The 21,697-nt window shown below is 41.5% G+C and overlaps 1 protein-coding gene and 1 pseudogene across 1 annotated transcript in view; both read right to left on the bottom strand.

Annotated features, from left to right (window-relative positions):
* Window positions 1-21,697, bottom strand: part of LHFPL3 (LHFPL tetraspan subfamily member 3) — a 625,767-nt gene that overhangs the window by 191,434 nt on the left and 412,636 nt on the right. The gene's annotated exons all lie outside the window — the stretch shown is intronic.
* LOC129552372 (cyclic AMP-dependent transcription factor ATF-4-like) lies at window positions 16,547-18,730 on the bottom strand (annotated as a pseudogene).

Here is a 21,697-nt window from a genome sequence, read left to right as displayed (position 1 = left end):
TGAGTGCAGCACTTTCACAGCATCATCTTTCAGGATTTGAAATAGCTCAATTGGAATTCCATCACCTCCACTAGCTTTGTTCGTAGTGATGCTCTCTAAGGCCCACTGGACTTCACATTCCAAGATGTCTGGCACCATCGTGATTATCTTCATTGTGAAGAACTTCTGTGTATTCTTGCCACCTCTTCTTAATATCTTCTGCTTCTGTTAGGTGCATACCATTTCTGTCCTTTATCGAGCCCATATTTGCATGAAATGTTCCCTTGATATCTTTAATTTTCTTGAAAATATCTCTTGTTTTTCCTATTCTCTTGTTTTCCTCTATTTCTTTGCATTGATCGCTGAGGAAGGCTTTCTTATCTCTCCTTGCTATTCTTTGGAACTCTGCATTCAGATGCTTATATCTTTCCTTTTCTCCTTTGCTTTTCGCTTCTCTTCTTTTCACAGCTATTTGTAAGGCCTCCTCAGACAGCCATTTTGCTTTTTTGCATTTCTTTTCCATGGGGTTGGTCTTGGTCCCTGTCTCCTGTACAATGTCATGAACCTCCGTCCATAGTTCATCAGGCACTCTATCTATCAGATCTAGTCCCTTAAATCTATGTCTTACTTCCACTGTATAATTATAAGGGATTTGATTTAGGTCATATCTGAATGGTCTAGTGGTTTTCCCTACTTTCTTCAGTTTAAGTCTGAATTTGATATGCAGATGACACCACCCTTATGGCAGAAAGTGAAGAGGAACTCAAAAGCCTCTTGATGAAAGTGAAAGAGGAGAGTGAAAAGGTTGGCTTGAAGCTCAACATTCAGAAAACGAAGATCATGGCATCTGGTCCCATCACTTCATGGGAAATAGATGGGGAAACAGTGGAAACAGTGTCAGACTTTATTTTTTGGGGGCTCCAAAATCACTGCAGATGCTGATTGCAGCCATGAAATTAAAAGATGCTTACTCCTTGGAAGGAAAGTTATGACCAACCTAGATAGCATATTAAAAAGCAGAGACAACTTACTTTGCCAACCAAGGTCTGTCTAGTGAAGGTTATGATTTTTCCCGTGGTCATGTATGGATGTGAGAGTTGGACTGTGAAGAAAGCTGATCTCCGAAGAATTGATGCTTTTGAACTGTGGTTCTGTAGAAGACTCTTGAGAGTCCCTTGGACTGCAAGGAGATCCAACCAGCCCATTCTAAAGGAGATCAATCCTGGGTGTTCACTGGAAGGACTGATGCTAAAGCTGAAGCTCCAGTACTTTGGCCACCTCATGCGATGAGTTGACTCACTGGAAAAGAGTCTGATGCTGGGAGGGATTGGGGGTGGGAGGAGACGGGGATGACAGAGAATGAGATGGCTGGATGGCATCACCGACTCGATGGACATGAGTCTGAGTGAACTCTGGGAGTTGGTGATGGACAGGGAGGCCTGGCGTGCTGTGATTCATGGGGTCGCAAAGAGTCAGACACGACTGAGAGACTGAACTGAACTGAATTGATCTAAACTGCAGCAAACAAGTCCATTTCCAAAGCTCCAGACTTGTGGAGGTGACTACCAAAGACTATTATTTTCTCCTTCCTTCCTAAAAATGTGGCTGGTCAATATGAGTACCTCTGATGTCTACAGGGTGACAGAGCTAAACCAAAATTTCCTGAAACTTTTGCCATCTGACGCATTTGGAATTTGAACAAGAATGCATGTGGGCCCTGTAGCCTAACCTCTAGGTATTGTTGCACTCAACCTGAGGGCTCAACCTTCACACCTCTAATCTATTTTCACAAAGACAGGAAATATCTTGGGAGGTTCAGATGCATGAAGTTAGTGATTGGTCTAGTGTGTAGCTCAGTACCTTAGTTCTTACCCGTTATTCTCATATACTAATCTCTATTAGTGTATTGATAATACATTAATAGTATTATCATTTTTATATAAAGCCAAAGTCGTCATTTAGGTTTCTGAGAATTCAGAATCCTCAGTGAAAACAAGCAGTTCGCACAATTGTTGAAGAAAATAAATTTGTCAGAGAAACTGGAGCAAACACCTTTAGTTTCTTCATTTACCTAAATTTTAATACTGTAAAAATAATAGCTAACATTAGTAACCACCTGTATCAGACATATATGAATCAACTAATTTAAACCTCATTCCAACCCTATGAAGTGGGTATTATTATCATCCCCATTTTACAGAAGTTGAAACAAGAACAGAGAGCTTAAATTCTTTAAAAATGTCACAGTTACTGAGACTGACACCTTCGGCAAGCTGATTGTTGTTCTCTTAACCAATCTACAATGACAGAGTTTAATTTTTGCTATTTCAGGAAAATATGGAGCTTTTCTCTGACAATAAAATCAGAATACCAAAAAAGAATTAGAGTCACCTAAGAACTGATGAGACTGGTGTAGATAATATGACAAAAGACAGGTTTGTGATTTAATTAAATATAGTTAACAATTAAGGTCAAAGCAGGCTGGAAAAAAGGCAAAAATTGGACTTATCAACAAATACTTGTATTCCAGCACATGGCTAGAAGTCTGTTACTGAGAAATGGTCTTGTGGTACAACAGTACTAGAGTTCTTATGAACTTCAAGAAATGGACCAACTTATCTTAAAGTATTGGCATTCTGAGTTGTCAAAATGATATCTCTAGAAATAACTGGCAGCAAAATCAAAGTAAACTGAAATGAAGGTACTTCATCGATTTTTGTTATTGTTGTTGTTGAACTTTAGAGCAATATATTCACAGTTAAGGGAGTTCCTGTCAACAGCTGATGAGAATCTTAAGAGGTGCCATTTTTTTATATGGCCAGACATAAAGTTATTTTAATTTCCTTGGCAAACGGCCTCTTCAGTCATGTACTATTATATATGTTCCTGTTCTGGAGATAGCAGGTGATTAAGACTGGTGGCTCAGATGGTAAAGCGTCTGTGTACAATGCGGGAGACCCGGGTTCGATCCCTGGGTTGGGAAGATCCCCTGGAGAAGGAAATGGCAATCCACTCCAGTGTTCTTGCCTGGAGAATCCCAGGGACGGGGGAGCCTGGTGGGCTGCCGTCTATGGGGTCACACAGAGTCAGACACGACTGAAGTGACTTAGCAGCAGCAGCAAGACACATCTAAATCTTTTTCTCAAGGGACTTGTAATCTAAAAGGGTACCCAGTTTAACTGCAATAATTACAAAAAGAGGGAAATAAGGCTTCTGAGTATAATTGAACATATACTCCCAAATCTGCAATCTATGTTTTGAAATCTCAGAATTTACTGGAAGGGGAAATTTGAGATATTGAGTCCCACACCATTATTCTTTCAACCAGATTCAAGAGTTGGAAGAGTACTGGAACACAGAGGAACTAGCAGCTAGAGAAAAGAAGTAAAACAGTATGTGTGTGAATGTGTGTGGGGGGCATGGTTGTTTAATTGTAGTATATAAAGTATAGGTCCAGATATAACTGTAAAGAATAGGAAGATAATTAGTACCAAAACAGGAATATGCAGTAAAACTTACCAGTGGAAGTCTCTGCTATATGACAATAAGATTCAAACTCAAGTTCCCTACCACTAGTGTGGTATGTTATTCATCTCTTCTGTACAGTAAATATCAGTACTAGATGTTTCCAGAGTGAAAGCTATGTTTCCTCTAAGTAGCAGGAAAAATGATTGACAATTCCCATACTTTAGATGAGAATACTTCATATATTTCCTCAGTGCCAGATCCTAGAATGTTGCCTAGAAACCTGATGTGATCTATGGTTTACACGATCAATAAAAGCTGACAAGAACCCTCTTTGGTATTTCTTCATGGTGATGGGTGTTTGGTTTCTACCAGCCCTCCAAGTTGTCCCTTGGAAGCAAAGATAAGAGTTCTAGACACTGATACTCCTGTTCTCCCCTTACCATTTCTTTATTTTTGGCACATTCTAGGTCTTTGGCCTCTCTGATATCCCTGTAGACTACATTATTAGCATTTCTTGGAATGAAGCACCATTTCATAGCTTTAAATTATACTTGCTTGCCTTTACTTTGCTGGTAGTATCATGGCTGAATGTGCCCCTCAAAACCCGAGTTCTCCTTGAGCATCCTTCTTCCTGCACTGGGTAGAGGGATCATACTGGTTCCTTAAATTCTACAGGAAGTGTTTTCAGTCATGCAGATACAATCAATGGAGAACTCAGCACAGCCTTTATAAGCCAGAATAGAGCCAGTATACAGAAAAATCTAAAAAAAAAAAAAAAAAAAAAGTACTAGAGAAAATGGAAAAGGCACACAGTTCTGTATCTAAAACTACTCACGGGTCAAAGAGAGAGAAACAACATCCTCCTTGTGGTCCCGCAAGACCTCCATCAGGGATGATTAAATCCTCAAATTAAATGTTCCCTGAAGTTTCAGCTGTAATGGAGCTATTGTAGACTGGTCTTCCCAAGATAACAATAGCTGCTGTATTACACATTATTCTCATATGGTTGGTGGCCAGTGCATTCTCATGGTTTCTACTGGGTCCCAATTTTGTACATCCACCTGACCAGAAAGTTACCACACCTGAGGAGGGGGTATGTGTTTTATTTTACACATTCCAGGCTGATGCAATGTTAAATTTGACAGAGTATATTTTTCAGTGAACTGGCTAGAAACCCTAAGCTCTTGGCTCTTCCCTGACTGAACACTATGTACCCTGGGAAATGGTGAGCTCTGGAGTGAATGAAGCCTAATGGAGCATGAACTTAGGTCTCCATCCATCTGCTGTCAAGCACATTCATATATTTGGTTTGACTTGAAATGGTGCTTTAGATGTGGTTGAGTGATGATGCAACTGCTCCTCTGGCACACCTGGGATGTTGAATGTTTGGTGTCAAGTTTAGAATGAAGACCTAAGGCTTCTTTCTGTTTCGTTTTTTTATCATCATGCCCTGAGGAACCAGGATATTGGTTAGCATCATACATTAGTCGAGCTGGGCGTTGGATTCTGTAGCTATTACCCACCCTTGCCCCACTGCTGCTGACCCTGCTCCTGGAAAACTCTAATAATTGCAGCTTCTCACATTTTTTGTTTTTTTGGTCATTTTTAAAATTTTTGCTAAAAATGAGAACTGTGGCTGGGCCACTTAATCTGGAATGGTATTGACATCAGTACTGATCACCGAGATTTCATCACACAGACAAACAACATCCATGATGATCTTTCTCCTATTTGAAGATTAATAAAAGAGGAGGTCAGCATGGGGTATTGCAAGGTATGTCCTACCAAACTGAAAATTTGACTTCTAGTAAACAACTATTACCTATAATTTTTTATCACCTCAATGCAGTCAGTTCATACATCCTCAAACAATGTAGTATGGGGATACAATCTTTACTGAACTTGATTTCTGGCTCTTCTTCAACCTAGAGTAACAGCTCTGTTATGGATGCCAACTGTCTTGAATATGAGAACTTAACGGTCAAAATATTGAGAATACTGCCCACCTGGTCTGACTTGTCCAGCTGTAACAATGCCCTCAGGAGTCCTTTGGGATGTTGAGTCATAGGCCAGAGCTATATGTTATGCAGCAGTGTCCCTGTTGAGGCCTATCAGTGATAGCCCTATCTGGTTTATGTGCCAGTGGTAGCATTTTCTGGCAGCAGTTGATGTCTTGGAATTTTTAAGGGAATGGCAAGTATCATGCCTGTGGTTACTTTGGTCTGATGATATTGACTAGCTGGTATAATCATGAAATATGGTTAGGCTGTATACCTATAACATACAGTCTACTGCTTTGCCACTAAAATAATGTACTGGAAGATGAAAGCTTGATAACACATCCCTGACTCATTCCTCCAAACAAAATGAATAAATTGAGGGTGCTGGCAGAGACAGGAGGGTGTGTGCCAACCTGAGTCAAAGTTTTTGCTCCCTATTGAGGAAGAATGGAGAGGGCTGTGGAGACGCTAAATTTCTTGCTCCTGGAGGGGGTCAGACCAGCCTGCTCGCATGTGCTGCTTATATTCCCGGGAGAACTATCAGATTTCACATCTTGGAGGACAGACATTTGGTCGCTGAAAAGAGGACTGTTGTTTGTTCCCAGAAATGCCTCCTTCCTGCCTCAGCCTAGCAACTGCCAGCTCAATGCTTATCAACTGACATAAGCAGAAGTTTTCATGACCAGCATCAAGGGCCGAGGGAACCTCAAGGTCCTCACTGATGCTGAAGATAAGTAAACCATGAAGAGACAAAGGAATGATAATTCTTTTATGGGGAATCAGACACCCAAGAAAGGAAGGCAAAGCTGAATTGGACCTGAGGGGTGTATTGCCATAGAACTGAAAAAAGTGGAAGAAAGACAAGAGATTTGAAGTTTAGAAACTTAAAATATAAATAGTAAGAACTCTGAGAATATATGGATAAATATGTTTTTTAAAAAGAAAACTTCTTTGGATTAATGGGATTAATGGGAAAACATTCACATACCTAGTTATACCTTGGGGAAGCTTACAAATTCCTTGGACTAAAAAAATCTTATAAATTTCCACAAAGAACATTATGACAACAAAAATTAGTTAAAGCAACGGTTACTATGTGCTATAGAATTCTGAAATAAAACATATACTGAAAGGGAAAATAATAATCCCTCAACTAAAATTCTGAAGCAGTCTAGCAAATCCTACACATTTTAGTGGAAGTAGAAATGCAATGGTATAGTGCAAATGATTAACAACTGACTCTACAGAAGAATGATAAAAAAATGAAGCCTTGCTTTGTAGTGCTTGCCAATTTCATGGTGTAAATACTTCCTCCATGGTCAATTTCAAGCTATCAAAGTGATGTCATTGAACATAGAGTTGAAAAGAAATGAGTCAGTTTAAACCAGCTCTAGAACATCCCTCTACAAGAGTGGTAATGCAGACGAGAGAAGTTCAGTTCAGTTCAGTTCAGTTCAGTCGCTCAGTCGTGTCTGACTCTCCGCGACCCCATGAATCACAGCACGCCAGGCCTCCCTGTCCATCACCAACTCCCGGAGTACACTCAAACTCATGTCCATCGAGTCAGTGATGCCATCCAGCCATCTCATTCTCCGTCGTCCCCTTCTCCTCCCGCCCCCAACCTTTCCCAGCATCAGAGTCTTTTCCAGTGAGTCAACTCGTCGCATGAGGTGGCCAAAGTATTGCAGTTTCAGCTTTAGCATCAGTCCCTCCAATGAACATCCAGGATTGATCTCCTTTAGAATGGACTGGTTGGATCTCCTTGCAGTATAAGGGACTCTCAAGAGTCTTCTCCAACACCACAGTTCAAAAGCATCGATTCTTCGGCGATCAGCTTTCTTCACAGTCCAACTCTCACATCCATACATGACCACGGGAAAAACCATAGCCTTGACTAGACGGACCTTGGTTGGCAAAGTAATGTCTCTGCTTTTTAATATACTATCAAGGTTGGTCATAACTTTCCTTCCAAGGAGCAAGCGTCTTTTAATTTCATGGCTGCAATCAGCATCTGCAGTAATTTTGGAGCCCAAAAAAATAAAGTCTGACACTGTTTCCACTGTTTTTCCATCTATTTCCCATGAAGTGATGGGACCAGATGCCATGATCTTTGTTTTCTTAATGTTGAGTTTCAAGCCAACCTTTTCACTCTCCTAAGTTACAACAGCTTAAAAGTACCATCTTTGAGGAATACTGGATGAGTAATAAAGGAAATCAATCCTGGATATTCATTGGAAGGACTGATGCTAAAGCTGAAACTGCAATACTTTGGCCACCTCATGAGACGAGTTGACTCACTGGAAAAGACTCTGATGCTAGGAAAGGTTGGGGCCGGGAGGAGAAGGGGATGACAGAGAATGAGATGGCTGGATGGCATCACCAACTCTGTGGACATGAGTTTGAGTGAACTCCGGGAGTTGGTGATGGACAGGGAGGCCTGGCGTGCTGTGATTCATGGGGTCTTGGAGAGTCGGACACAACTGAGTGACTGAACTGAACTGAACTGAACTGAAGCAGAGAAAATACCTTAGTGGGAGGACACTTTTAATATGTTAATAGAGAAATGCAGAAATGCAGGTGTGATTATCGCTGTTGGGCTGAGAAGGTAAGCCTTTGAAGACTTGAAAACAATTAATTTGCAGTTCCAAATTAATAGGGCAAAATGCAATAAGGAGAGAACTGACCAAGTCAGAAAAATAAGAAAAGGGACTTCTGGTTTCCAGTCCACCATACAAGGAGCTTGGAAGTACCACTTAACCGGAGCTATAAGTAAAAATTTGAACTAAAAAGTCAATAAGCTTTCTTAGATCTGTCAGGGAAGTGAGGTCACAGGCAAACCACTACTCCCGAATTTGGAGAGACAGACAGGTAGACACAAAGATTCACAATAGATAAGAGCAGAAATCCATGAGTGGAAACCTCAGGTACCAGTGCTGGGGTAGGAAAACCTGAACTGTGGACAAGTCTGAGGGTTAAAAACCCTAGGGGGCCCTGTCATAAGATGGCCCCCACACTTTGGTGAGTTTTACCTTCTTGAGCTCTGCCAGATCCCCACCATGAAGACTGGAGAAAAATCACTGCATGCTTCTGGCAGAAAAATGGGAGAAGGGACCATTCTGAAAATCGCCAGAGCGTCTGTTCATCTTAACAGGACCTATCTTCAAGGAAAACTATTTTACCAGAGTCTAAACCATTAAACCAGAGTTTAACCTTTCCCCAAGGGTTAGGAAATATTCAACACTAGCCTCTTCTAGCTATCCTGTTCCATGTAAGGCTAGAGAAAAGTTGAGAAGCACTTATAAAGAAAAGTAAGTAGAGGCAAAAAGAAAATATGATGTATGATAATATTAAACCTAAAATAAATGGAAGAAACAACACAAAGAATATCAGTTATGGAACAAATATGAAAAGTCTGAATTTCCCTATCCAAATACATTATCATACTCAGACAAAATCTAGTTATATATGTTAATAAAAATCAAAATTAAGATAAGACAAAGATATGTCAAACATATGTGTGAATATGTCTCCTTAGGTAATGAAAACAAAAACAAAATTAAACAAATACGACAAGTCAAACTAAAAACCTTTTGCTTTCAGGAAATTACAAAAAAAAAAAAAAAAAAGAGAAAAGGCGACCTGCCGAATGGAAGAAGTTATTTTCAAACAATATTACCTGATAAGGGGTTAATAGCCAAAATAAACAAAAAATTCATACAACTCAGCACCACAAACGACCTGATTAAAAACTGGTTAGAGGATCCAAATAGACATTTTTCCAAAGAAGATATACAGATGGCAACAGGTTTATGGAAAGATGCTCAAAATAACTAATCATCAGGGAAATACAAATCAAAACCACAATGAAATATCATCTCACACCTGTCAGAATGGCTATTATCAAGAAGACAACAAATAACCAGTGTTGCCAAGGATGTGTAGAAAGGGAACCCTTGCGTACTGTTGTGGGAATGTAAATTGGTGTAGCTTCTATGGAAAACAGTATGGAGATATCTCAAAAAATTAAAAATAGAACCATCACACAATACAGCAATTCTCCTCCTGGGTATTTATCTGAAGAAAACGAAAACACTAATTATAAGAGATATATGCTCCTAAGTTCACAGCAGCATTATTTACAATAGCCAACCCAAGTACCCATTAACATATGAATTGATAAAGATTTGATACATCTTTATCCATTAGACTTTATCCATAACTTTATACTTTATCTATTAGTATACAACAGACTATTCAGTTCAGTTCAGTTCAGTCGCTCAGTCGTGTCCGACTCTCCGCGACCCCATGAATCACAGCACGCCAGGCCTCCCTGTCCATCACCAACTCCCGGAGTTCACTCAAACTCATGTCCACAGAGTCGGTGATGCCATCCAGCCATCTCATTCTCCGTCGTCCCCTTCTCCTCCCGCCCCCAACCTTTCCCAGCATCAGAGTCTTTTCCAGTGAGTCAACTCGTCGCATGAGGTGGCCAAAGTATTGCAGTTTCAGCTTTAGCATCAGTCCCTCTAATGAACATCCAGGATTGATCTCCTCTAGAATGGACTGGTTGGATCTCCTTGCAGTATAAGGGACTCTCAAGAGTCTTCTCCAACACCACAGTTCAAAAGCATCGATTCTTCGGCACTTACTCAACCATAAAAAGAATGAAATCTTGCCATATGTATCACCATAGATGAACCTAGATAGTATTATGTTGTGAAATAAGTCAGACAGAGAAAGACAAATACTACACTGTATGATTTCACTTACATGTGGAATCTAAAAACCAAAACAAATCAACAAACAAAACAGAAACAGAGTTACAGATATAGAGAATAAATAGGTGGGGGAAAATAAAAAAGAAAGGTTGAAAATAAGGATATGGACAAAATTAAATCTAATTAACGCCTACGAAGAAAGCAGAAGTAGCACAATTCAAAGTCAAAAACATTTAATGGGACCTCAGCCTCTGATAGCTCAGTTGGTTAAGAATCCACCTGCAATGCAAGAGACCCCGGTTTGATTCCTGGTTCAGGAAGATTCTCTGGAGAAGGGATAGGCTACTCACTCCAGTATTCTTGGGCTTCCCTTGTGGCTCAGCTGGCAAAGAATCCGCCTGCAATGTGTGAGACCTGGGTTTGATCCCTGGGTTGGGAAGATCCCCTGGAGAAGGGAAAGTCTACCCACTCCATTATTCTGGCCTGGAGAATTCCATGGTCTCCATAGTCCATGGGGGTCACAAAGAGTCAGACACGACTGAGGAACTTTCACTTTCTGCCTCTGGCCGCTTGCCTGGCTAGGGTCACGTCCCAGCTCAGACAGTCTGTACCTTCATGAAGATCTCTATCACCCCTTTGGCCAGGTACAGGCTCATCCACTTGTCACCCCTCTCCACGGGGCCTTCTGTGCCCACCTCATCAAAGTCCAGGAAGAACTCCCTGGACAGATCAACAAAGTGCCCTGCCTCCTTCACCTTCCTGGTTCGCTGAGGTGAGCCCTGCTCCTCAAACGGCCTGGTCTTGGCAAATTTGTATATGGCTGTGTCCTCCTCAGAATAAAGTCAAGGAACATTTCTGAAGATACTGAGCACAGGAAGCTGCCTTGCAGCCATGAGCTAGTGACGTCTGGGGATGACAAGAATTCTTTGTGTGTGTATTTCTCTTACACACACACATGCACAAACTTCACACACTCTTTAGCGCACGGCCTCTTTCACAGCCACCCTCACTCTTCTGGTCTAGCTGTTCCTCCTTTCCATGCCTTCCCCATCCATGCACCTTTCCACCTCTCCCCTCCCGGTACCTGGCCTTTCTGAGCACTCTGCCTCCTGTCTTTACACTCAGGTGGAATGCTCTCTACCTGATAACTCAGCACAATCCTGCCTCCTTCCCATTTAGGTGTGACATATGGAGCTGTAGCTGGGTCACGGTTGAAATCAAATTGCCTGCAACACAGCTCCACGCACAGTTCAAGGCCCGTTGGGGGCGAGTTAACCGCTCCCCTCCTCCCACCAGTTTCTGCCCGTGGAGAACACAGACACCTTTGTCTCGTCTTTCCACAGACAACCGCCTGCCCTTGCGGCCCAAGTTCTTGGTATTTCAACAGTAAGCCTAGACTGACACAAATAGTATGAAAGCTCCAATATAAAAAGATAACCACTTTCACTGAAAAAGAAAAATTTTTTTTGCACACCATTTGATTAAAATTTACTTTCTTTTGATGAAGTATCAGTCAATCCCCACCTTTTTCTTAATTCTCCTGGGCCCCACAGCCATTTTCAAATTTTCCTGAGTGCTCTTCCCAGAGATGAGCATAGCTTCCAAAATGCAGTTCTGAGGAACTGAAGAGAAACGAGAGACCCCGGGAAAAGCCCTCTGCACCAGCAGAAGCGGCGCGGGTCTGGCCACAAGATGCAGGCGAGGAGTGCAGGAGATGCCACGCTCCCCAGAGCTTAGCGGGAGAACCGCGTCCAGAGGGGCCACAAGACCAGCGACGCTAACCTTCTGTACTCCAGTCAGAGGGAAAGGGACTCTGGTACCACAGGGGTTGAAAATGAGGCTGAGCCCTCCCGTTGCAGAAAAGGCCTGTTCAGAAAGCCTTTTCCAGCCGGTGGCTCCACGTAGGCGAGGCACACGTGTGATTATGTCACGGGGGCTTCTGTGCTTCAGGCTGACTGGTCGATTGATGGAGGGCAGGCTTACTGCAGGCTCTGGAAGCCAAAGTGGCATCAGGCGCCTCTACGGAGATAGGACTTTGAGGGCTTTTTTTTTTTTTTTCCTTTCTTTCTTTCATATGTCACAGAGTAGGGGCTGATATCTGGAGGTCACTTAAAATTTTGGATTAGGTCACACCAAAACTTAGTTTGCAACAAGTCCATTTCAAGAAGCAATTTATTAAATGGTGAAGTCAGAACTATGCTCAATCACTGTGCTAAAACTTAAGAGACAGTTCATCCCTAAAATATCCTGCGTGGGTTTTAACTGGGTTCTGGTTTGCACAAAAGACATTTTGAGAAACACGAGGTTTAGTTTAACATAAACTGAAAATTAGATTGTGTTGGGGAATTATTGTTTTGTTAGGTAGTCAGGGAAGAAGCCAAGGAGGAAAAATAATTCCAGTATTCAGGGACGCATGTTGAAGTATTTAGCCAGCTAAATGATGTTTGGAATTTGTTTTATAATATTTAAAATTTTACTAAATCAAGGATATGGGGTAAAATGGAAGGAGAGGAACTATTATAGAATAAACAAAGGAAAAAAGAACATGTGAACTGAATGCAATAGAATGGACTTTGCTTGGATCAAAATTTCTGTGAGAAAGTGCCCTCACAATCAGAGGAATTCAAAAATGGCTTTTTATTAGACAGCATTAAGAAAATAATTTTATTAGATAATAAGATTTTTTTAGGCATGTATTTTTAAGTCCCTATATATCAGATAGATATATGAAAGAATTTATCATTAAAAATGTTATCTGGGATCCATACAGCAGGGAAAGAAGTGACCTTACAGCTAAGGACTGAAGGGTAGATTCCCAGACTGGGAAATGAGTAGATTGGAGCTGACCCCAGGGAATCTGTGAGGCCTGATGGCTGAGCCTGGGACCTACTCATTAAAAGAAGACAGCAAACTCCTTGGGAGAACAGACCAAAGATTTTATAATGCTGGAGGCAGTATGGTCAGAACTTCTTCAGGTTAAGACACCTCAACTGATGTCAGAATGCAAACCAAGGGTGTGCTGCAAATGCTATGAAGATATCTAAGTTCCCTAAGGGAGTAAGCATCCAGGAGAACTTGTAAAGTACAGGAAACTGCTCTTATAATAAAATATGCATAATATAAAAGTTATCATTTTAACCATTTTTAAGTTCATTCACATTGTTATGCAACCATCACCACCATCCAGTTCCAGAACTTTTCATATTCCTAAAATGATACTTTCCCCATTCCCCTATTCCCCCAACCCCACCCCAACTTATGGCAATGACTATTCAACTTTCTGTCTCTATGAATTTGTCAGCTCTAGGAATTTCACAGCAGAGAAAACATACAATATTTGGTTTTTTGTGCTGGTTTATTCCACTTAACTTAAGGTCTTCAAGGTTCAACCATGTTGTGGCATGTGTCAGAATTTCCTTCCTTTTTTAACACTGGGTAACATTCCAGATTGCTGGGAGAAATATCAATAACCTCAGATATGCAGATGACACCATCCTTATGGCAGAAAGTGAAGAACTAAAGAGCCTCTTGATGAAAGTGAAAGAGGACAGTGAGTGAAAAATTTGGCTTAAAGCTCAACATTCAGAAAACGAAGATCATGGCATCTGGTCCCATCACTTCATGGCAAATTGATGGAGAAACAGTGGAAACAGTGACAGATTTAATTCTGGGGGGCTAAAAATCACTGCAGATAGTGACCGCAGCCATGAAATAAAAAGACACTTACTCCTTGGAAGAAAAGTTATGGCTAACCTAGACAGCATATTAAAAAGCAGAGACATTACTTTGCTAACAAAGGTCCGTCTCATCAAGGCTATGGTTTTTCCAGTACTCATGTATGGATGTGAGAGTTGGACTGTAAAGAAAGCTGAGCACTGAAGAACTGATGCTTTAGAACTGTGGTGTTGGAGAAGACTCTTGAGAGTCAGGATCCAACCAGTCCACCCTAAAGGAGATCAGTCCTGGTGTTCATTGGAAGGACTGATGTTGAAGCTGAAACTCCAATACTTTGGCCACCTCATGCGAAGAGCTGACTCATTTGAAAAGACCCTGATGCTGGGAAAGATTGAAGACTGGAGGAGAAGGGGACGACAGAGGATGAGATGGTTGGTTGGCATCACCGACTCAATGGACATGAGTTTGAGTAAACTCTGGGAGTTAGTGATGGACAGGGAGGCCTGGCGTGCTGCAGTCCATGGGGTCGCTAAGAGTTGGACATGACTGAGCAACGGAACTGAATTGAACTGAACTGAACATTCCATTGTTGTGCACCACATTTTGTTTGTCCATTCATCTGTCAGTGGACACTTAGGTTGCTTCCACCTTCTGTCTATTGTGAATCATGCTATAAACATGGGTGTACACGTTCATCAGATATTTTTCAAGTCTGCTTTCTTTTTGTTTTTCATTATATACCCAGAGGTAGAACTGGGATCATATAGATTTTCTATGTTTTTTTATTCTTTGTAAAAAATGATACTATTTTACCGGTTGCATCATGTATCAGGTTGGTCAAAAAGTTTGTTTGGGTTTTTCTGTAACAGCTTATCAGTTCAGTTCAGTTCAATTCAGTTCAGTTGCTCAGTCGTGTCCGACTCTCCGCGACCCCATGAATCACATAGGAAACATTGAATATGTTTTTTGGCCAACCCAATACATTCCTACCAGCGACATGCAAGAGCTCCAGTTTCTCCACATCCTCACCCGCATTTGATATTTTGATATTTTCCTTTTCTGTCTTCCTTTCTTTTCTTTTTTTGATAGTAGTCATATTAATGGGTGTGAGGTAATGCTGTGGTTTTGATTTGCATTTCCCTGATGACAAGTGGTATGGAGCATATTTTCACGTGCTTATTGGCCATTTATATGCCTTCTTTGGAGAAATGTCTATTCAAATCTTTTGCTCATTTTAAAATTGGGTCATTTGTCGTTTTGTTGTTGTGTTGTAGTAGTTCCTTATAAATTCTGGATATTGATTCCTTATTAGATACACGACTTACAAACATTTTCTCCACTTCATAAATTGCCTTTTCACTCTGTTGACAGTGTGCTCTGATGCATGAAAGTTTAAAATTTTGAAGAAGTTCAATTTACCTACTCTTTTTTTAAATTTTTATTGCTGTTCTTGGTTGTGCTTTTGGTCCTTCTAGAGTTTTAAAATTAGAATTGACAGAGACCGCAAAGAATCTGTCAACATACCTCCAAAGCTTAATGAGCAGAAAGAAACATGGCTAACTTTAATTGGGAAATTCATACCTTTTTTAGTTTTTATATTTTGCTACTGAGTGACATTGGGAGCTCTACTGTAAAATATGATCATGTTTCTATTTTGTTGTTCTGATATGTCTGAATTTTAGTGTGTACATTTTTGGCCCTTAATCAAAAAGGTGGCAGAAAATTCAGAAGCAAAATATGACAAAAGCCTCATGAAAACTTTGATAGGATATCATTTCACACCAAGAACGGGTCCTGGCTGGCAAGCACACTGCTCAAACACAGGCCCTGTGATGTTGGATGAGGATTTGTAACTTATTTAGATTAGTTTGTTTTTCTTTCTCAAGAACATGAAAACCATCACCCTGGGAATAAGAAACCTGTAATACAACCATGCTAAAGATGGGAATTTAAATTGAAAGTCATAAAAGGCAAAACAGAATTTCAGAAGGAATCAGTGCACTGTTGCATCCATTACCTTCCCACCAGATCCATGGGACACAAGTTCATTAAGTGGGTGTACTCTGAGCTGCTCTGGTTCCAGGAGTCCCATGTTAAAGAACCTGACAAACTGGCTTTCTTTCCCTTTCATATTTGAGAACATAAATATTGCATTGGCACTAGGGTAAAACTCAATTATAAAGACAAGTTAGATGAAAAGCTCAAAATAAAAGCTTTGCTCTTTTAGTTTTGTTAGACTTCTGCAATCGGGTATGGAGAAATTGTTTCAATCTCCAAAGTATACTACACACTCATTGTTTTTGAAAAGGCAAATGAATTATTACACTTACATTCTTTGGCTTAATATACCGCAAATCTGATTTCTGTTCTGTTGATGCTTCTAAGAAGGCTATAAACCTCTTTTTGGCAGGAAACATCACTGTATATTTTATTTATTTTTTGATCATGTGCTATTAATATTCTCAGGCAGTGTATTTGTTCTATCCTTGTTTATGGATTCTTAAAGCATATAAATCATGTGAACCTCCTCATATATCTGCCAATTTGAAATAAACTGCAGGTTTTCACATAGATTCTCAACTCAAACTGTTTGATAAGTCTTTGCTCGAGCTTATCTCTTTTTTTTTTAATTTCAATACAAAATAATTTATTAAAACACAGCTTCAGCCTCCTATATACAAGTGCACATACTCCTGACTACTCTAACTAGGGGACCCTTTTCTTCTCCCTTGCCTTGCGAACCTCTTCTATCAGATCTTTAAGATACTGGATCTCCTTGGCCAAGGAATCTGCCTTCTCTTTCAGAGCTTCATTCTTTTTTTTTTCTAGCTCTTTACATTCACCATTGAGGGCCTCCTGCTCTGCCCTCTTCTTCTGGTGGTACTTAGTGGCTGCTGTCTTGTTCTGCTCCATTTTCTTTAGCTTCTTGTCCAGCTTTTCACCCTTTACTTTTGCTGTTACCATCTTCTCTCCAGGAGGGTCGTAGGGTTTGGGGCGGGAAGAGCCACTGAGGGCACCTGGAGATCAGTTCAGTTCAGTTCAGTCGCTCAGTCGTGTCCTACTCTCCGCGACCCCATGAATCACAGCACGCCAGGCCTCCCTGTCCATCACCAACTCCCGGAGTACACTCAAACTCATGTCCACAGAGTCGGTGATGCCATCCAGCCATCTCATTCTTTGTCGTCCCCTTCTCCTCCCGCCCCCAACCTTTCCCAGCATCAGAGTCTTTTCCAGTGAGTCAACTCGTCGCATGAGGTGGCCAAAGTATTGGAGTTTCAGCTTTAGCATCAGTCCCTCCAATGAACATCCAGGATTGATCTCCTCTAGAATGGACTGGTTGGATCTCCTTGCAGTATAAGGGACTCTCAAGAGTCTTCTCCAACACCACAGTTCAAAAGCATCGATTCTTCGGCGGTCAGCCTTCTTCACAGCCCAACTCTCACATCCATACATGACCACGGGAAAAACCATTGCCTTGACTAGACGGACCTTGGTTGGCAAAGTAATGTCTCTGCTTTTTAATATACTATCAAGGTTGGTCATAACTTTCCTTCAAGGAGCAAGCGTCTTTTAATTTCATGGCTGCAATCAGCATCTGCAGTGATCTTGGAGCCCAAAAAAACAAAGTCTGACACTGTTTGCACTGTTTTTCCATCTATTTCCCATGAAGTGATGGGACCAGATGCCATGATCTTAGTTTTCTGAATGTTGAACTTCAAGCCAACCTTTTCACTCTCCTCTTTCACTTTCATCAAGAGGCTTTTGAGTTCCTCTTCACTTTCTGACATAAGGGTGGTATCATCTGCATATCTGAGGTTATTGATATTTCTCCCAGCAATCTTGATTCCAGCTTGTGCTTCTTCCAGCCCAGCGTTCCTCATGATGTACTCTGCATATAAGTTAAATAAGCAAGGTGACAATATACAACCTTGACGTACTCCTTTTCCTATTTGGAACCAGTCTATTGTTCCATGTCCAGTTCTAACAGTTGCTTCCTGACCTGCATACAGGTTTCTCAAGAGGCAGGTCAGGTGGTCTGGGATTCCCATCTCTTTCAGAATGTTCCACAGTTTATTGTGATCGACACAGTCAAAGGCTTTGGCATATTCAATAAAGCAGAAATAGATGTTTTTCTGAAACTCTCCTGCAGGCTCTTATTTGGAAAGTCCCTGGAGGTGGAGGGGCTATGCTGGGGAGACCCAGAGAGGAGTCAGGGCTCATACAGATGCCACTATCATTATCTGAGGGGGCATCCTCCTCCTTTATGCACTGAGGAATCACAGTAATGTAAGTGGCGGAGTCCGGCTTGCTATCTCCTTCAAAAATAACCACTTCACTGCATAGCTCTAAACTAAAGGAATGATCTAGAGTGGAAGACAGGGCCCCTGGGGAAGGGGGAAGAGGTTGCAAGAAAGTGAAGGGGGCACCCTGGTCAGTTGTTGGTAAACTTTCTGGAAGATGGCCAATTGGGATCACTATCTGGGGGGGGATCCTTGTTAGTCTCCTGGAGTAGGGGATCAAAGAGATCACACATGTCATCCAACGTAGCCAAGAGCTCATCTGGTATGGTTTCCAGGTCATCTATACTCAACAGGGTGTCATTAAAATCAAACTCCTTCAAATCCATTTTCTCCACCATCTAATCTGTCCCGGAGAAAGCATCCTCCTTGGTGTTGTCTGAGAAACTGACCAACCCACCCACAGCCAGCCAATCGAAGGAGCCTGCCTAAGCCTTGGAGCAGGAGAACCCATGAGGTTTGAAGTGCTTGGCCACCTCCAGGTAGTCATCTAGGACACCTAGGCTCTCTTCAACCCCCAAACCCGACTGGTCGAAGGGGACACGAAGTCCCCCACGAACACCTCGCTGCTCAGGAAGCTCATCTCGGCCATGTTGCGAGGTTTTGTTGCTTAAGGAATGTGCTTAATTCGAAGGTGTCTTTGTCGGTTACACCAAGGCTGCTGCTGAATGCCGTGAAAAGCGCCAAGGCTTAAGCCGCTGGGGGGTTGCCGCTGCAGAGCCTGGTGCTGCTGCCCCGCTGCAAAGGCCGATGCTGCCGCAGGCACTGCTGCCTCTAATGCGCCATGGTGGCCGCGGACCCTGGGGGAGCGGGAGGAGAGGCTGTGCGCACTTGGCCGGAGGAACTACATCTATGGGCGGGAGGAAGAAAAAAATGAGCTTATCTCTTATTAGTCATTAATGCTTGTCTTTTTTTCGGGAGAGTATTTTCTTTTTGCATCAGTACCCCTTTTTCCTGACCTGATAACTATTTCCTTGTTGTCGGAAAGATTCCTTTGACATGGAACAGAGAAATTCTACTCAGAATGACTTGACCTGCCTCTCCCAGAGCTTGTTATTTTCTTTTTTGGCTGCACTGGGTCTTTGTTGCTGTGTGGGCACTTCACTAGTTGCTGGGAGTGAGGGCTCCTCTCCAGTTGCAATGCATGGGCTTCTCATTGCAATGCTTTTTCTTGTTGCAGAGCACGGCCTCTAGGGTATGTAGGCTCGATAGTTGCAGCACACAGGCTTAGCTGCCCCATTGCATATGGGGTGACGACATTCCTGGACATTCCAGGAAGATTCTTAACCACTGGACCACCAGGGAAGTCCTCTTCTAGAGCTTGTTGATGGAAACAGTTTCTAATAAAAGGATAAAATGATGGATTATTTCATTTTAACTTCACCAGCTAATTTGGCTTTAAAGAAAGACACTTATCTTTCCTTATGCTTCCTACCTTTTCCCAAAGAGTGGCATTTTTGCAAGTTCATTCCCACCCTTTGAGACCCCTCTCCAATGAGCTTGTCTACTGCCCTTTACCCTAACACTATGCATTTAATTTTTATCAGGCAGCTCCAATACCAACTCCCAAAACAAATTCCTGGGTTGGAACTCTACAGGAACACCCAGTTTACCAGATGCTGAAAAATCCTCAGAGCCATCAATTTCTTTTATCTTTTGTGGCACATGCTTGAATTTTTCAGTTCTTGCTGTGTTCAGTCTGCTTCTTTAGTGAAGGTGAAGCAGGGACCTACACTTGTTTCTATCTTCCCTTCTAGAACTTCCTCCCCACCCTGTTAGCTAATTTAGCTCATATTCTCAGTAGCCTTCATAAAGTAAATTTGGTAAATTTACAGAATTTAAATTTGTACATACAAAGTATGTACACACACATACACACACATAAATGCTCAGTGACACAATTTTTTTCTGCTTTATCCTTTTAAACATCTCTTTTTAAACTCTCATTTGCTGAGCACATTTTTTACACCCTGTTGCTTTGCAGTTCACATTTAACCCTCAAAATGATCTTGTAAGTAGGAGTTAATCCTGGTTTAAAAATGAGAGGTTTGAATCTTGGGAGTCAAATCATCTGGCAAAGAGCACGTATATTTCAGAAAATATGGGCAAACAAGAAGGTGAGCCCAAGCCTGCGTCTGTTTCTGCTCTAGCCCACGACATTTGTGCCTGGTGTTCGGCGCAATTTCCAGGCCTTCTGCTCATTGCTGGCCCTTGTCTCTCTAAGGCAGACAAATGCTAGATTTAGCACATTTACTGCTAGTGCTGCAGGTCCCTTGGGCAAGTGGTGAGTTTATTCTGGATGTTTTATATTCCTCCTGCCACCTTACTTCATCTTGTGTTACATCAGTCTCACTCAGCAGAAAATGTGTAAATATTCCAGATGTGAAATATGCAGATGTAAAGCCCTTGACTTTCTTAGTCTCAGCAGCTTCTTTGGCCTTGTTTACAATTAGGATATTTGCTCCTTTTCATCTGTACTTCTCTCCAGCTAATTGTCCATACCAGAATATTGAGGATTCAAAAATCAAGGAAACCCAACCAATAAGGCTGTACCCTTTTGATAAGAGCCTCTCTGTCCTCTTCCTTTTGTTGCTTTGCATCTTTCATTGTACCACTCAGTTCTAGTTGGAGATGACCCATCATTGACAATTACATTGAATTAATACAGTTAAGTGATGCAATTACTCCATTAAAAACCTGACAAACTATTTCCCTTTCTTTTGGGGAAGGGGTGGTGGTGGTAGGCCTCCATACAAATCTGAATTTTTCACTCTATTTGGACATTAGGTCTGTAGTGACACAGATTTCTATCACCACTGCTTCCACTTTCAGAAAAAGAAAAAAAAGGGGGCTTTAAAGCTTTTAATTGGATAAGTGAATCAGTTTTGTTAATTCAATATAATTGTCACATTGCCTTTAATAATTGTTATTCTTTTGGGTTAAGACTATTAAATCTGGTTCCCAAGGCTTCCATATGCAATAGATCAGTGTTTCTCAACATTTGTTTTTTTATTACTCCTGTCTAGGCTGGAATCAAGATTGCTGGGAGAAATATCAATAACCTCAGATATGCAGATGACACCACCCTTATGGCAGAAAGTGAAGAGGAACTCAAAAGCCTCTTGATGAATGTGAAAGAGGAGAGTGAAAAAGTTGGCTTAAAACTCAACATTCAGAAAACGAAGATCATGGCATCTGATCCCATCACTTCATGGGAAATAGATGGGGAAACAGTGGAAACAGTGTCAGACTTTATTTTTTGGGGTTCCAAAATCACTGCAGATGCTGATTGCAGCCAGGAAATTAAAAGACACTTACTCCTTGGAAGGAAAGTTATGACCAACCTTGATAGCATATTAAAAAGCAGAGACATTACTTTGCCAACGAAGGTCCATCTAGTCAAGGCTATGGTTTTTCCCATGGTCATGTATGGATGTGAGAGTTGGACTGTGAAGAAAGCTGATCGCCGAAGAATTGATGCTTTTGAACTGTAGTGCTGGAGAAGACTCTTGAGAGTCCCTTGGACTGCAAGGAGATCCAACCAGTCCATTCTAAAGGA

This window comes from Moschus berezovskii, chromosome 3, assembly GCF_049115385.1.
Source record: "Moschus berezovskii isolate FMDL1 chromosome 3, NW_MosBer_1.0, whole genome shotgun sequence".
Classification (NCBI taxonomy): Eukaryota; Metazoa; Chordata; class Mammalia; order Artiodactyla; family Moschidae; genus Moschus; species Moschus berezovskii.
This window is presented reverse-complemented; position numbering and strand designations above follow the sequence as displayed.